General features: G+C 40.6%; 1 protein-coding gene across 11 annotated transcripts in view; it reads left to right on the forward strand.

Moving 5' to 3' along the window:
• SEMA6D (semaphorin 6D) overlaps window positions 1-12,487 on the forward strand; it is a 340,819-nt gene that overhangs the window by 240,839 nt on the left and 87,493 nt on the right. The gene's annotated exons all lie outside the window — the stretch shown is intronic.

The raw sequence follows: 12,487 nt of genomic DNA on the forward strand, positions 1-12,487 counted from the left end.
CTAAAGCTAAGAATATGTAACTTGCCCAAGGTGAACCAGTTGCTGAGCAATGATTTGAACCCTGATCTCCCAGAGTCCTAGTTCAACACAAAGCATTAAAGCATCTTATTTCTCACAGTGGTTGACCAATAATCAGTGTATAAATGCAGTCATGTTTGTGTTCTGTTCTGCCACCTCCACATACACCACCCTGTACAATTGTCATACAATGGCCTCTGACTTCTGGCATCTTTATGCCAGCCTAAAAGTATTTATTTGACTTGTGAAAGCAATTTTTCTGATAGGCAATGTCATTCCTGATAGACCCTGAGAAACCTGAGAGACATCTCTGTGATATTCCTTCCCTTTTCTTACAGAGCATTGAAATTTTCACTTGGGGACAGGATAGGGACAGGACTGCTCCCCCATCCTTAACCCATTCATGACTGTGATGGCACAAAAGCCTTTCAAATCGTAGCACCAATCCTGCCATTAACCTGTCATTAAACCAGCATTGCATTAAAGAAAATATCCGTTAATGTAAAATACTGTCCAGCGTCACTTTAATGACAGGTTAGTGGAAAGATAATGATGGGATCTGCACAACATCATCTGAAAGCCTGTCATGTGATCACTGTCATTTGTGCTTCCCGGACAGGATAAGCATGACTCCTGTCTGCAAGTCCTTGCGCACGAAGGACAGGAACATGACGGGATAGGGATGGGTTGTCTGATAATCTTCCATGTCTCTCAAAGTTTTTAGTAGCTTTGCTTTTGGCTGCTGTGAAAGAAGCTTTGAATTGGAAAAGCAGTGCCCTGTGTGTGAAGCCATTAGCCACAGAAGCAATTTGGCCACCAGACATTTTGACATTCTTGGCCCCAATGCCAGCTCCCTATTACTCAGGGTTGATGCACTGACTGGATCTTTGGCATGCTTCTCCACTTATCCATCTGTTAGCATGGAACATTGCCCATGATGGTGACATGGTGGTTTCAATTTGTAGCGGATGTCTTTTGGCCAAGAGTTTGGAAAACATGCCTGAGATAAGTGATCATTTTTCCTTTTTTGTAGACCGCATTTTGGACAATGGTCATCATGTTCATTGGAATCGAGAGCACAGAGTCTGCTTCAATTAAATGTCATGACAAAAGTCCTTGTGCAGCCAAAACTCTTCTGACAGCGAGGAATTATTGGCTGGCTCCAAAGGAGCTAACCACGTTTCCATCTGAACATATCAATTGTCCATGTCAGGCAGGGGCATTTCCCCAGGCAAGCTGGAAAACATCAGGATTGGCACATAGCACACAGAAATAAATCTGACACTCTTTGGCTCGTGATGGTACCTATATAGCCCCTGTAATTAGTATAATTCAGCCCTTTGTTTGTAAGTTTGCCACTTGGCCCATTTTAAACCAACCCATCTGTTCAAATGCTAGACACTGGGACATTTGAAGTGTGCATGCATTTAAATAAATTTACAAAGGCACATGAGCAGAAGCAGATCTCGTACTTAATGGTGAGGTGTTTTGGCGTTTGATTTTTATGTGGAGCTGGCTTCTTCCAGTTTGTGCATCAAGATTCTTAGAAACAGTATATACAATGATCTACATCATCAAACAGTAAAGCATCACCTGGACCATATCACATCATTCTCCAGGTTGCTAGGTGGTTTGTAGATTTAAAATGATGAAAAATGTGTAGATACAGCTGTCGGTAGTTGTTAGCCAAAGAGAACCCCAGTGTTTATCTCTTAATATGAGATGATGAAGAGAGACAGATTCAGATGTCTCCATGCACTAGTTGGAGGGTAGCTGTTTGTTATATTTTACAAAAGTCTGCTCTCTGTTTGAAGAGCTGTCAAGGGATAGTCCTTATTTGAATGTGCCTTCTGTTTGATGTGTGATCCTGTCCAAGTCCAGTTTAAATGCTAAGACTTCTACGAAGGGAGAACAGAGCAAGTATCTTGAAGTTCCGATAAACATTCAGCACCTGGACAGCAGAGTGTGCTGTGTCAGGTACACATGTCGGCTGGTCACACTGTTCCCCACTATGGTCAAATGAATTACATTTCTTTCAGAATTCTAGTAATATCTAAATTTTCATCTTTGTATGTCAATTACTTGCTTTACATCTTATGCAAAACTGTAGCCTCTTTTGTCAGCCATGTTCAGACTGGTATGGTAAGTGCTAAATCCCTGAAATCTTAAATAAGTAAATAAATAAATGATTTTTAAAATAACGCTAGCATTATTTTAACTTCAACTGTCCCAGTTTAGTAGAGACACTCCCAGTTAATTCTATGCCATTTCACTTTTTTCCCCAGCTGTTTTTAAAATGTCCATGTTTCTCTTCCCTCCTCCCACTTTCTTCCTTTGTCCCTGTCTTACTTCAATTGCCAAAAACTGTGTTCAGAGTGCAAAAATAGTTTGCACTCAGTTGCCTCAGGGAGAGGAGAGAAGATGGCTGAATGTTATCCTTCCCTGTACACTCAGCCAAAAGCAAACTACTGTACCCTTTCCTAGCTTCTGCATTCTTCCTCATTTAATTCTGCCATCTTGACCACACCCTGATGTTACATGGCCACATGTGTTTTCATCTTGGAAATGAGAGAGGGTATGCTGGTGTGGGATTTCCAAAGCCCATGGGTCCCAGCATTTGTGTGAACATGTCACAGACCAGTGCCAAAACTGCTTGCTTCCAGTATGTATGCCATCCTGAGTAGCAGGATGTGAAGCTGAGAAATGTAAGAAAAGTTATAAAGGTGTTGAATTTGGGGCAGAGGGCAGATGGACTAGGTTCTCTGGCCCATGTGCAGTGCCTATTTCCATACTACAGTCTCCTTTTTAAAAAGTGTATCATCATCATGCTCCCACGTTTTTTCCCAATTTGGAACTCTAGGTGGCTTACAACATAGGCTTTCTGGAATAAAAGTTTTTATCTGCTTGCAGAAAGACAGTAAAGGAGGTGCCAATCTAGTTTCTTTCCAGAAACTGGGAAGAGTTCCAGAGACTGGGAGCAGCAGTTGTCTTTCACACCAGGTGGGTGTGAGGGTGGCCAAACAGAGATCTCAAAACATGGGCCTCCTCAGAAGATCTCAAAACACGGACAGGTTTGTACGGGAGACTACAGTCCTTCAAATAACTAGATCTAGAAGCATATAGGGCAGTGATGGTGAACCTTTTAGAGGCCGAGTGCCCGAACTGCAACCCAAAAGCCTCTTATTTATTGCAAAGTGGCATGTCTCTCTGGCTTTCTAGTAACAAACTGAGGCAAACTCTATGCTGGGGCAATGGCACATGTGCCCACAGAGAGGGCTCTGAGTACCACCTCTGGCACGCGTGCCATAGGTTCGCCATCACTGATATATGGCTTTATATGTCATCACTACATTTTCAATTCTATGGATATATGGTTGCTGTTTGGGCAATTGATCTTATTAGTCCAGCTTTGAGACAGCATCCTCTTGCAAAGAAAATCTAACAAAACCTCCAGACATCTGTGTACTTTGCTATGCTTGGAGCTTCTGCCCGTTGATCTTCCCTCTTTCCTCCTCCCTGCCTCTCACATTAGATATTAATGTTAGGCATATTACCTTGACCTTTTCCCTCTCAAACTAAACACTGTTCAGCACACTTAGTAATAACTTCAGCATGCTTTGCTTGCTTATTGTACAATTTGCTATGCTAATAATTCTAGCACATTCTGTGAATGTGAGCAGATTTCCTAACTTAGGCTGGATGCCCTTGGTGATGATGTGTTACTTCACAAACTGGCAGTTTCTGGTTTCCTTTGCCTTTTCCCAAAACCAGATCATATCCTGCAGCTTGTGTGCATTCCCACTTCCTCAAGGTGTTGTCATGTTCTGACAGCACATCCTGACATCACTGGGGGTGTTGGCTTTTTCTTTTTCTTTTTTGAAAAGAGCATTGGGTAAATTGAGTACTACAAAATCACTCATGCTGTTTGGAATAAGATTATGCTACAGCCTTTGTGATGACTTTCCTGCAGCATAATCAAACATAACAATGTTGTATTTTATGCAGAACTAGCCACCGTTATCATGTGTGTTCCAGTATGAGCAGATGTCAGGGCAAAGCTTGGAAGCATTAGCTTTTGGACTACAGCTTCTAGAATCCCCAACCACTATATTCTGCAAGCTTTCTGACTGGGGTTTTTGCGAACTGAAAAGTGACATTTCAGAGTTGTCGGTCAGCCACTGCCTTTGAAATGCATTTCCTAATGCAACACAGATTTCTTTTTGACTAGTGCCATGGATCTGACAAATCCTTGCAACATATATGGGTTGATTTACAGTAGAATTCCCGTCATCATTAAAAAGAGGTCTAAAACAGCTGGGGAGTGGGGGAGAAAATTGCAGACATGACAATGTAATGTCTGGCCTAGTTTAAATGATAGAAACTGTGACTTTAAAATGAATAGTCTTAAAAGCATACTGTGAGCCTACTATAAAATACTCAGAGCTGTATTTCAGTGTTAGAAGTCACACTCTGAATGTCTTGCAAGTTCAAACTCTAGTATGGCTGAGGCAGGGGGGGAAACCCTCTCTGAAATCCTGACAAAGCACTGCCACTCAGTGCTTGGCTGACAGATCAAAATGTGCTGATGGTCTGGATCAGAATCAACTGAATGGGTTTAGAGCAAACATAGGCTGAATCTCACTAGAAGTAAAGATGACTAAACTGAGGTTGTCGTGTTTTGGACATATCATGCTCATTGTAACCAGTTTGTCAAACATTCCTAACAATAATTTCCTAAACAATTTTTTTGTGGCAGTGTTCTTTAGGATAGTGGTACAGCATGAAGAAGAAGAAACAAAGTCATACCCTAATGAAACAAACACAAACCCAACAACCAGGAATAATCTTCCAGACAAACTGTCATTACCATTGAAGCCAGCTACATTGATATCTAATTAGAGAGGATCTACCAGTGTCCCAAGAAATCAAATTCTGGAGGATAAACTTTCTTATTGATGGAAAAGTGGCCGTCGTTCTATGTGGAAAAATCACTGAGTATTGCCAACAGCAAAAACGAATATGTCATCATAGATTAGACATGTATTCTCGGCTATGTAATGCATTACATGAGGTCAGGTAAATACATTTCATCATCTTTATCTGAGAGTGGTTTACAGAATTTCACCAAATGTTTATAGCTACTCAATTCAGAATGCAATGAGAGAGCACTGACGACATTATTTTATTGAAATGAAAGTTGCCAAAAGGTTTATATTTCTCTCATCCTTGATAGTATTACACATAACCATTTGCCAGGTATTACACAGAGTCCAGCAACTCTCACATGGGTCTTGTTTTGTTATTACCGCAACACGTTTTATTTTAAGAACCATTGACAACCCAACCGCATTACAGAAACACCTTCACATTCATCAACATCATACTTGTCTTAACTGAAGTCTGGAGTGCCTGAAAAATATGTTTTTGCCTATGGAATAGGTTTTTGCAAATGAAAACAAAAAACAACAGCAGCTTTGCTCTGTCTTTGCTTAGGAAAATCAAATTGCTCTGTTCAGACAGATGCTGACTGCTCTTTGTGTTGTACCAGGTGGAAATGGTCAGTGTGAAGTCTGCTCAATAGAGGTTTAGGGTTCTTTTGTGCACAGTCCATGCCGCCTTGGTGAAAACATTTCAGAAATACCTTCAGGTAGTCCTCCTTGAAATTTGACCATTCTCAAAGTTTTCTTAAAATTAATTTAAAAATTAATAAAATTGATAAACTAAACCAAAGCTAAAAAAAATTCTGATGTTGCACTTATTCTTTCCTTTTTCTGGTCTGCTTTTTAAATTATTATTATTATTATTGCCATTGTTTATGTTTCAAATTAATTCTCCCCCATTAATTTCAACGATTAGAGGCTTTGGATTTTTTTTAAGAAAGCAAACTTGAAATGAGATCAAGTTTTTGGGAATAACCCAAGCTATTGTGTGTGTGTGTGTGTGTGTGTGGTGTGTGTGTGTGTGTGTGTTTGGAGCTGAAAACCTTAGAACAAGCATAGGCTTGTAAGAAAAGCTGCACACCACAGCGCTGAAGATGTATGCAGTATAAACACTGCTGCAGCTTCAGTCTCTAGAGCAAATTCTTGGAACTCATTCAGTAAGAACCTAAACCATTGACTGATGTTTTTAATATAGTATCTGGTACATTTTGACTTTTCATTCATTCGTGGACATGTTACTTTTCCATCTAGATCTGCTCTGTTGCTGTGTTGGTATGGGCTGAATTGCTTTTCTGACACACCATTTTTTGGAAACTGTACTTTGTGGCATGTGTCACAGATAGGTTTACCAATGTGTTATCATTATGTTTGCTTTTTTCAGAAATCTAGTCTAGTAGTTTTATATATCACCTGGCACTTCATTGCATTTATCCGTCTGGACTTGTATACAATTTTGTGTTTGTGTGTGTGTGTTTTATTTATTCATTTTTGGTTGCACAATTCACTTCTGAATGGATTTTCTGCTAGAGTAAGCTCAAGGACTACAGTCAAAGATAAAAAGACAACTTTTTATGTGCAAGTGTGGCTTGCTCCTGTTGAGGATTCCTGCCAGCCAATGCCTCTTGCAAGATACACTATTCCAAGTCTCTACTTCCAATTTTCCCTTTCAGCTTTCTAACATTAAGTCAGAGTGCTGTACCCACTGAATATGCTCCACCATCACCTATCTCTTAGCAGTCCTTTTACAACCATACATAACAATCAAATACATATATTTAAAATTGTTAGGTACGTTTAGAGAGGCCTATTGATGAAAGTCAAATCAACACATATAAATCAAATTGATTCAGTGGGTTCACCCTAGCTGGGTCTAGCAGTTGGATTTTGACCTAAGGGTTGGCTCCGGACACATTCTGATTAGGAGATAGCCACACTACAAAAATAAAGCACGCTGACACTACTTTACCTGACTATCTTATGGGATCATGGGATTTATAGTTTAGAGAGGTATTGAGCATGATCTGTCAGAGAGCTTTGGTACCTCATCAAACTACAAATCCCAGTATTACACAGGATAGAGTCATGGCAGATAAAGTGGTGTCAAAATGCTTTATTTCTGTCCTGTGGCTGATGATGATAACAGCGACAATGATATTTTGCAATTTAAAATAAATGTATTTTAAAATTAAGGGTTGGTTTTAAGCAGCTTTACAATCTTCTGCTTGCCCCATTCTAGGATCAGAAGTCAGAAATGACATGAAGGCACACAACAACAAACTTGTCTCCCACACACTCGCACTTAATTTTTCCCCATATTTATAAAGCTTCACGCATGCTAACCTATCTCATTGGAGAAGCTGTTTGAATCCCTTGACTAATTTAGTTGCCTCTTTTCATACATTTTTTTATTCTCTATGCTATCCTTTCTTGGATGGGATAACCAGAACTGTATCTGTTATCCTATATATTCTGGGTCACAGTTCCTTTTCCTCAGTGAAATTGTACCTTAAGAAACTAACCTGTGGGGTGGAGGAGACTTCACTCTTTTCAGACATTTGCAAAATCATAGAAAAAGCAACCTCACTTATCTTTTCAGACATTTGCAAAACCATAGAAAACAAAACTTCACTCATCCCTCAAGTAGCTTTTGTTCAGGACTTGAAATCTGAGTTTTTGAGTCAAGCTGATTCATGTTGGACTATGAATAATCTAGCCTTAGTAATGCGATACTAATCTACAGATAAATGTACCTCACAGTGTTTATATACAGTGAGTAATGCAACCTGTTCTACTAACCTCCGGTCACAGTATGCATTCATAGAATCATGGAGTTGATAGAGGGCCATCCAATTCAAGCTACAAGAAAAGAGATTCCACCTCAGCATTAGGAGGAACTTCCTGACAGTAAGCGCTGTTTGACAGTGGAACAGACTTCCTTGGAGTGAAGTGGAGTCTGCTTCCTTGGAGGTCTTTAAACAAAGGCTGGATGGCCATCTGTCAGGGATGCATTTGATTGAGAGTTCCTGCATTGCAGGGGGTTGGACTGGATGGTCCTTATGATCTCATCTAACTCTATGATTCTTCACCAGGCTAAACAAAACCAGCTCCCTATGCCTCTCCTCATAGGACATTAACACTAGGTTTCTAACTAACTTTTGTAATAGTTTTATAGTGCTTAGGTTACTAACCCTCTTCAGGCATTCTTAAAGCAGGTAAAGTAAACACAAGATGGGCAGAGCCCATCCCATGCCCTCCACTGTGGTTCTCATAGAATCAGAGGATTCAAAGAGACCCCAAGGGCCATCCAGTCCAACCATCTGCCATGTAAGAACTCACAATCAAAGCACCCCCTGACAGATGGCCAGCCAGCCTCTGTTTGAAGACTTCCAAAGAAAGAGACTCCACCATTCTCCAAGGGAACATGTTCCACTAACAGCTCTTCTGCCAGGATTTTCCTCCTAATGTTTAAGTGGAACCACCCCCAGGTAATTCATTGCTCTCTGCAGAAGCTCTGCCCTCTTAGACCATGTACCCAGCAAGAGCACACAGCCCAAAATACACCAGGAATACTCCAAACTGATTGGCCAAACCATCAGCCTTAACCCTCAAAACACTAGCTCAGCACATCATTTCCTGTATTTCTTATCTGCTTCATCAACCAGTGTTCTAGCAGACTGTTAATACAAAGCTTCTGCAGTGTGCCAGCCTGCTGATTTCCATCATAGTGGCTGACCTGCCTGGAAGGATCTTGAGTTGGCCAGAGTACAAGAAATTATGCTTGGATAACCCAAGAAATGCAAGCTGTGTACAGTATCTGAAGATGCAACTCTAACAAAAGGAAATCAAGTACCACGGCAACTCTCACACTCCATCCTGGTCACCCTATTATTATTATTATTATTATTATTATTATTATTATTATTATTATGCCTTTTAAACTGATGCCATGCTGTTAGAAGCATCCCTTGGTTCAATTTTTCCTGGGTGCACATTTGTGCTGAAATAGACTTGGCAGCATTCAATACATGTAAGAATATGCATACACTGGAGTGTTTGAGATATCCCAGAGCTTTGAACCACTGGTGTTAATGCTGATGTGTTCATATTAATGTTAAACCACAAGTGAGTTCATTAATGTTAATTGTTTCATTGAAGCTGTAATATAGCCTACAGCCCCTGGTTGTTTTTGGCAATCTCCCATCCAAGTACTAACCAGTGCTGATCTTCCTTAGCTTCCAAGATCAGACAAGATCTGGTGCTTTTAGGGTATTTAGATCTGTCATGTATGAATTTTAAATTAAACAATTCCTATTGCTAGAAATGGCCCCAAATGGCCTACCCTCCCCCTCAAACGTACACCTCACATTAAAGCAATGCAACTCATGTAATCATTATGACCTTGTTGGCATCCTTGTCGTAACAATTAAAAGTGACTTTTAAAGCCATTGTTTAACACAATAAACTAATTAGGGGTATTTTTAATGAAATACTTCCAAACTTTGAAATTTCCTACAAGATGGTGGAAACCAGGTTCAAAACTAAGCATGTGTGTAGTGGCTTCATGTTGCTTGGTGCAACAAGCAACATGTTACTGGGTGCAACAACAATTGTATTCCATAGGAACTGGATGTTGCTAGCATGTGCTCCTATTTGGGAATTAAGAGCTAAGAGAGGATGAATCAGCTGAGGCAGTTGGGGAGTTATGGATGTCTATACTTGTTTTTTATTAAGGCAATTATGTCAAAAAAAATTTTTGACAATGAGTACCACCAGGAGAACTCAAGGATGTAGCTTTGTCCTTACAGTAAACCTTCCTTCATTTAATATAAAACAAACATTCTTCTTTCTTCTCCCAAGTTGTGTTGAGTATATAGATGACTTTCTTAGCTGTAATGTCCCCCACCTCCCTGGTTTATTGGATCAGATGTGTTTTAAAATTAATGGTCTTTGCCACTGATTTAAATGGGTTTAGGATCAAGTGCGGAGAGAATGAGCTAATTCACCACAGCTGGGCTTTGGCCTCTCTTTGTTCCAGTGTGTTACGGACAATTCTTGTACTGAGATTGTGCAGCTGGAACCCTTCCCTCTCAGAACGAGGGAGTCCTTTCTCTGCCAGACACTGGATGGGGTCTATACATCCCCCTCACACTTGTCCCTTTATACGGTGCCTCTGTTTACTGGCATTGAGGGTGGGTTACATAATCTTTATCGCCATCACATTTTTCATGGCGCTGTGGCAGAAATGCTCATGCTGAGCTGAAAAGATTTGATTTCCAAAATAGTTAAACACAGTTAGGCACAGGGTTTCAAAGTGTATCCAGTGCTTTTCCTGTTGTCTCTATTTTTGTACATTATTTTCTTTCTTTCCTTCTTCTTTTTTTTAAAAAAAGGAATAACCAGTAAAGCTTTATTTCACGATTGTTTAAAATGCTAAGACCAGGGGAAGGGTTGTCAGTCAATGATATAGCATATGTTTAGCAACCACATGGCTTCAGGTTCACCCTCCAGGTGGGGTTGGGAAAGACGTTGGTTTGGAAAAGTGATTTTAGTCATAATCACTGTCATTCAGGCTGTCTTTCTTTGGACATACCATAAGATGACATGACTCATTGGAAAAAGATGTTAATGCTGGGAAATATGGAAGGCCATAGGAAAAGAGGAAGGCCACATTACAGATAGATAGGCTCAATCAAGAAAGCCATGGCCCTGAGTTTGCAAGATCTGAGCAGGATTGTTGATGACCAGGGCTCTCTGCGGTCTCTCATGCATTTGTTGCTGTTGTTACAGGCCTTCCACTCAGCTCCAACTTATGGTAACCCTCTTCTAAACCTTTCTTGGCAAAATTGATTTAGAAGTGGTTTGCTATTACCTTCCTCTGAGCCTGAGAGAGTGTGACTTGCCCAGGATCACCCAGTGGTTTCTTTGACTGAGCAGGGATTTGAACCTTGGTTTCCTTGAGTCCTAGTCCAGCCCTCAAACCACTACAGCAGACTGTCTTTGACTCTCACTTGCCATAAGACAAAGTTGACTTGAAAGCAAACAGCAACAAAAATATTGTTTTGCTCTATATTGCACTTTTTCGTTTATTTCAGATACTGCCTTGGGAGCCATCCACTCTCAACAGCAGTCTAAAAATGTTAATCGTTTAATTAAAAATCTGGTAAGATGCAGTTGCCATTATAGAGAATACTGAGCTGGATGGATCTGTGGCTTAACTCAATATAAGGTAGTTTTTATGTTCTATTTACTCCTCTCAGTTGCTGTGTTTCCTAGCTTTTGATATGAGTTTTTGTTGTTTTTTAAGTGCTTCCTCCTGTCAGACTATCGTTTGTAAAATGACATGTCCTCCTATCTCTTGTTTTCCTAGGCTTTCTCCCCATCTTTTGATTTATAGAAAGTACAAGTACCATGCCCATCATCTTAAAGATACAGCAATAGATTTTTGCCAATAACTGTGGCATTTGTGCCATCTCTCTGATACAGGAATGGGTAATCTGGCATCAAGTATTTCTTGGAAAGTCTCTGCAAGTATACAGTTATATTTTATTTAATGAAGTACTTGTGTTCCTGGGCATTACCTACCTAAGAGAAAATTTGGTATCAGAGGCAGAAATAACATGGAAACAGAAAGGCTAGGTTCCTACCCCACAGAAAAAAGAGCAGTTGACATGTTTTAGCAAACTGGCTTCAAAGCTCAAAATATGCACACGTGAAACGAAACAGAGCTTTTTTGCTCTGGTGCCATAGCAAACTACCATTCCCAGAATTCTATAGCATTGAGCCATGGCAGTTAAAGTGGTATCAAACTGAATTATTTCTGCAGTGTGGATGCAGCCTAAGCTTTCACAGAGTGAGTCTACTTCACCAGATGTATCTGATTAAGTAAACACAGGTGTGTCTACACTGGCCAGTTAATCCAGGGTCAAGATGGAGCATTATGCCCCAGACCAGCTGCAGACTGATCACAATGGTGACCACATGCACTGGGCTAAATCTGCCGTGACTGTGTGTTGTTGTGCACATGGGCCAGCTGGACCAACTTCGCTGGCCTGTCCCTGTTTTTGGAGTTGCCACCACTTCTTTGCAGGCAGGAGCTCCATGTAAAGCCTACTCAGTGTCCTGCTGAGTATAGAAATGGCCACCCAGGCATGTGATCAAGAAAGAGTCTGGGCACCTGTTTATTTCCTAGCAGACGTGTTGGCATGTCAGGAAGGCTTTACTTGGAATAATGCCTATGAGAAAGCAGCAGTGGCACCTCCAAAAACAGGTCATCCCCCTTCCCTGTGCTGTCCAGTACATAGAAAAGAGATGGATGAACTCTTGGGGTTCAAGAGCCCTGGTGGCACAATTTTTAAATGCTGGAACTGCAGCCAAAACATGAGTTTGATCCTGCAGAGCTCCAGGTTGACTCAGCCTTCCATCTTTTTGTAGGTTGGCAAAATGGGTACCTAGCTTGTTGGGGGAAATTGGCTAACACACTGTAAACTGCTTAGAGAGTGCTCAACACTATAAAATGGTATAGAAATGTA

The sequence above is a fragment of the Sceloporus occidentalis genome, unplaced genomic scaffold, assembly GCF_023333645.1.
Source record: "Sceloporus occidentalis isolate IW3139 unplaced genomic scaffold, rSceOcc1.0.p SCAF_9, whole genome shotgun sequence".
Taxonomy (NCBI): domain Eukaryota; kingdom Metazoa; phylum Chordata; class Lepidosauria; order Squamata; family Phrynosomatidae; genus Sceloporus; species Sceloporus occidentalis.